Here is a 6,000-nt window from a genome sequence, read left to right as displayed (position 1 = left end):
AATAGTATTCTGCTAATTTTTCCCTGAGCTCCCTCCAAACTTTCAGGCAGCTTCACGAATTTTGGACACCGGACCAGGACAGCCGCATTGCTGCCGTGCCTTCCCCAGCAGCAGCGAGAAAGCAAGTTTCTCCACAAACTTACTCAGCATTCTCCTATTGTATGCTGCTCAGGATAAAATCTCCTATCCTGCAAGTATCAGCTACCTTCATTATTCTTGGATATATGACCTTACATTTGGTGGTATGAAACACATATTGATTGAATGCTCATCTGACAGGCCTGTAATTACTCAGGTCATCCCATTTACCCTTTTTAAATAATGGCAGAGCACGAGCTTTCCTCCAGCCTATTGAAGCTTCCCTAGTGATCCAAGACTTATTAAAAATAAACATTAATGATCCAAAGAGTAGCTCAGCTGGCTCTTAAAAATTTTAGGTGCCAGTTATGCAGACTTACCAATTTAACAGAGCCCGACTGCAGGAGCTGCCGTTTTACTGCCTGCTAATCACTGCTGGGATGTAAATTATTCCCTCCTGCGATGCTTCCCCTGCACCGGGGAGGACAGGAGCTCTGACAGCAAATGACTGGTGCATTTGTTAAACTTTTTTTCGCTCCTGTCATACCTAAAGGACATTATAAAACAGGTTTAAGCTTTCTGGCCGTATGTTTTCTCATGCCCTTTCGCTGATCAATCTCACCATGTCCAACTCCCTATTTGTATTCTCTGCTGTACGTTCCTAACTCACCCTTTGGTATAGATTATTTTGCCACGGGCAGAAGGAGAAATTTGGGGAGGTTTGTTGTTTTCATCTCTGTGAAATTGGATCTTCTGGAGAACAACTAATATATTACTGAGACTTGTTTTCCCCATTAGCACATGCTTGATATAACCAAATCATGCCTCCACCAAGCAACCACTACCTTTTCCTTCAGTGATCAATTACCCTCTTGCCATGGAGACGAGATCTGACATAGAGTTGCCTTCTTTTGGTTGCAATGCACCTACAGCTAAGGAAATGTGAACCATAGTTTTTAAGAAACACCCAGAGCAACCTCATCCCAACACTGGAGCCCTCGCACCTCCGTGTCTCGGAGGGGAGGACCCCGCGATGCCGGAGATCTGCTCCTCCATAAGCCCACCTCCCTCCCACCCTGCGAGCACGCACTGCAAAACAGAGTTAACAGGACTCTGGGCGATTTGTTTTCCTAGCAGACATGGCCAAGTGCCTTATGTCGTATTTTAGCTATTAGAAAACTGAGCTCAAACTCTGGTGGCTCATTTGTATTAATTGTGTGTGACTGAGAAGGGTAATGCACTCTGGTCTAAGTGCCATTTCCCTGTGCCTTCTGCCCGCTTCCTTCTTCCAAAAGAGCAGAAAGAGCCACTAATGGTTATATTCAATACTCTGTATTTCCTGCAAGCTATACCAATTTAATTAAATTTACACGGTTGTAAGTGACCAGCTACAATTCCTCTTGTCTGTTTATACAGGCCACTAGAATTGATATATCTCCACTTCATTGCTGATATCTTCATTTTAAGTGCTCCCTCAGTCCCTTACTGTGACCTTTTTTTTTTCTTCTTTTTTTTTTTTTTAAAGAGCTATTTTCTCATTTTCTGGCCTTCACACGCAGCTACTCTCACTGCCCTAGCTGAGGCTGCTTGAAGTGGAGATCCTCTCCTTCCAGAGGAGGCACTGGGAAGTGCCTCTCTTCTAAAGCCATTCACAGGTGAAACCAGAGGCTGCAGTGCCTCAGCAGAGACCATCATCACCATCACTGAAGCCTGCTGAGACAGCACTGTAATGGCACCACTCTCCAAAACACAAGCAAACTGGAAAAAAAAAATATTCTGGTTTTAACCACCATCTTCTTCAAAGAAGCAGGGGTTGCCTTTGAACGGGTGGAAGGAAAGAAACAAAACCAGGTTTTCAGCTGTGTATGACAGGGGGATGGGAGGGCCGTGGCCAGGGCCGGCAGCTCCAGTGGCTCTGCCCGGGGCAGCCTCAGGGCCCAGAGGGACGTCGTGGGACGGTGCCGCTCTGCTCCTGACCGCGTCCTGGGGGACGGCCAGCGCCGCTGCCCTGCCCTCACCCTCGGTCACAGCATTGCTTTTGGGCGCCCAAAGCTGACTGATGTCTCAAGAAGGTGACAGTTTTACAGGCCAGAAAAAAAGGGAAATTCCGTTTCACTGGAGCAACAAGAGAAATAAATAAAAAAAAAAAAAGCGATGTAAATGGACATGGAGACAGACACAAGGGCTGCTGAGGCCAATGTCACTGCTGGAATGCTGGGGACAAGAAGCCGCGTAGAAAGAAATCTGGCTGTCCTCTCCTATCTCCCACTTGCCTCTTATAAGAGCTCATACCAGAACCCTCACTTCATCAATGAAAGGCATGCAGCATCATCCATGGAAAATTTCTGCTTCGTGTATCCTGCCAAATTTCTGAACATAGTCATTAAGAAAAAGAAAAGTATAAACACTTTAATTTCAACATGTACTGATAATGAATGCATTGTGAGTGGATTTCTATTTTCTGTGGAAAGAAAGGAAGAAAGAAAACAAGGGAAGAAATCCTTTTCTGAAGAGTAAACAATAGTAAACTTATTGAAAAAAAAAATCCACACTCGTGAGCTGAGAGATACGCAAACTGACAATGAAAGTGCAGCTCAAATTAAATATATTGTAAGAATCCCTTTAGAATTTGTGCCATGTCTAATTCACCTTGAATTGAAGTCATCACTTTTTATTTTTCATGAGAAGTGTAAGAAAAATAAAGGAAGTTTGGCTCTCTACGAAAATAGGGCAAATCTTTAGCACAATGGTAAATTATTTCTAATTCATTGCAAGAGAGTCATAAAATAAATGACATAGAGCTGTCAGGTAAAATTTATCTAAACAGCTCTACAAATCTCAGAGGGAAACTTCTTTCTTCTCAAAATATAGTTACAAGGAAGTGGGTCAGCTGTATAAATCTGAATGTAAATTCCTCAGAATACCATGACTGAATGAAACCACAAGGAAATCTCAGTTTGAATATCTGACTTGATTTATCTCTAATGCAGACAGCAGACTTGTAAGATCTGCACTAGAGGCAAACAGCTTCAATATAAGGACTTCTTAGCAGCAAGCAAGGGGCTGATGTCAGACCCTGATGCAGAAATCAGAAGTCCTTGCATCTAAACCGACCTTGACTTTGGACCAGCAGAAGATGGAGGCTCTTTGACTCTCTCCAGGCTTGACTTGGATTCCCAGAGCATCCTTCTTCATCCTTACTTGCCAGCTGGATCCCAAAGTATGGATGTTATGTACAAAACCCCGCTAAAGGAAGATATATATATATATTCCTTTATATATACAAATTCATATATATATATATATATATATATACACACATTTTAATTGCCGTGGTCTCGTTGCAGCTGTGTGCACACCTGACCTCTGTCAGAGCAACCCTCAGGCTATTCTCCCCAATTCCTGCTGCAGCTGCCCCGGGAGGTCTGCAAAGGCAAAGCACTGCAGGGGCTTGGGCCACTTTCTTCTCATCAGACAGCTTTCTCCTGCACCACCTGTAGCAAGGAGATCGTCTTCAGAGTCCTACGTTCGCTGTGAAGATGCATTTGATATGGAGTGAAAGCTAAGCAGACTGATTATACCGCTGTTGCCATGTGTGTTAAGTCGGAGACAGAACTCAAAGCAGCCAAAAGGCAAATCTGGCCCAGTTTCTCCTCTTTCCCTCTGGGGAGAACTCAATCAAGAATTGATTAATGCTTGAATTCTCATCAAGAATTAATGAGTTCCTGATGTGGTGAAAATGAATAGTCTCAGAGAAGCAGCTAAGCTTGTTGTTTTGTACAGGGGAAAAAATATATTTGGCAACTCCGATGCAATGGCTAAGCAACAGAGAGGGGGAATTCTGAATTCCCCGATTGTTTATGCTTTTTTAATAACGCAATGAATGAATTGACTGAAGGCCAGTTCTCACAGATCACTTGGAAGAGATGGTGTTTCCACCGCTGATTTCTCAAGCTCATGTATGATGCTTAGACACCCTGCACACATCTAGGAAGAGATCTGGGCCCATCCCTTTGCAACCATGGCAAGAGCTAGATCTTCATAAAGAGGAAACCCTGCAGCTCAAGATACCTTTTAAAAGTCTTAAATGTCATGTCTCTCCAGAGCTTTTGCATTTTACCACTAGGCAAGAACAGTAACTAATGCTGAAAGAAGACTGAAGGAGGTTTTTTGTCATGGGATTTTTATTTTATTTTTATTTTTATTTTAAGCACTCTGATCTCACTGGCCATCTTCGCTGGTTGGAGCACCTATTCAGGAAGAGCTCTTCCAACCTCAGGGATCTCCAGGATGCACCTCCTGTCCCAAGGTCCTCGCCCCCAGGCGACCCTGCGGGGGCCCAGCCCCATCAGTATGGGCACAGCTTAAGGACTGGACGTGGTGTCCTGCTGCCCCAGCATCCAGCTAGGTCTGCCATGGTCAAACCTGCTCAACTGAAGCTGTGAGGAAGGAGGCGCAGCTGGCAATCCTTCCTCCACTCGTGCAGGAGGTGCTCTGTACAGTTAAGACTGAGAGCTTTGGGAAACACACATCCAGGAAAGGAACTACAGGGAGACAATAAAGTTTAATATTAAAATACAGCTGTGCTTGTATACCTATGGGTGTCAAGCACTTGCAGGTTAGGCCACAGGTAAACAAGGGTTTAAGAATTGGACTGGGATGCGTTAGCTGTTTTGAAGGTCTAGTCTTAAATCCCCAAGCAGCAAAAGTTTCAAGAATAAAAAATAGATGGTGAAACACACTTGAAACTTAAGAACTGGAGGCAGGAGAGTTAGAGCACACATTATTGAGGTGCAGGGAAGGCTGTCTTTCAGTCCAGGAGGGAGAAAAAGCAGGGAAATAATAATCTCAGGTGATTTCTTACAATCACTATGTCCTCAGATCCTTCCAGAGGACACAGCCAAGGAGGTCATAAAAGTTATTATCTGAAGAGACACAGGAACAAGCAATATCCCTGGCACAATTGCTGCTTGTAATTATCTTGAAGCATTTCCTGGAAGAGTCATCATGCATGTTGCAGCATCTGCCTATTTCCCCGGTGTAACCACAGCAACACTTGCTTTTCTGTTCCGAGTGGCAAAGAACAGAAGGGAGTTGGGATAATAGCAGGGAGCGGAAACGCCAGGTGAAAGCTGCAGAATATGAAACTAGACTACATTAGTTTGTATTCGGTAATTGGTTCCTCTTATGAAAAAAAAAAGTTATCAGTTTGTGAGCATCTGAAATTAAAAAAGCCAAGAACAGCTTCTGTTTGCATCACCAGCAGATGTTTTGGTCTGCAGAAGACGGCGGCATGAAAGATAGCTGTGCTGCGCTGCTCTCGTTGCCAGCCTCGGATGTGGATTGCAAAACTTAGCAATCACAACCGATGATTAAAATTAAGGCAGAACTGAATAAAATATTGCTGTAAAAATAATTAAAACTCTATATCAGGTATCCGTTACATACAGGGGGAAGTTATTTTATTTTACTGCTTGCTGTTCATCTCGGAGTAGAAACCTGAAAGCAGATTTCTGTTTTATTCCGCTCATTTTCCTCTGTTGGTACAGGAAGACTCATTTGTGTACATGCAACAAACTCATAAACATATATTTCCACACAAACTCACGTAATATGCTGAATTTCCATGCATAAAATGTGCAAAGGGGAAAAAAAAAATATGCAAATGTGTGGGAAAGGAGATTGGGGCAGGGAGGGAAGGGCACCCCGAAGCCCACTAGAGGTGACCGCTGCCTCCTGTCCCAGCTACTAAGCAAGCAGTGCCACAGAAAACAGCCAGTCTCCAGTCAGGGAGCCCGTACAGGGCTTTGTTTTGCTTTGACAAAGGAGAAAGATGTGCCTAAATAGTTGATAAGCTGCAAGACAGAAAAGACATTTATATTTAGCCCCCGCTGACACGCGTTTTCTTTCGTTCACATGAGT

The sequence above is a fragment of the Anser anser genome, assembly GCF_964211835.1.
Source record: "Anser anser genome assembly, chromosome: 12".
NCBI lineage: Eukaryota > Metazoa > Chordata > Aves > Anseriformes > Anatidae > Anser > Anser anser.
This window is presented reverse-complemented; position numbering follows the sequence as displayed.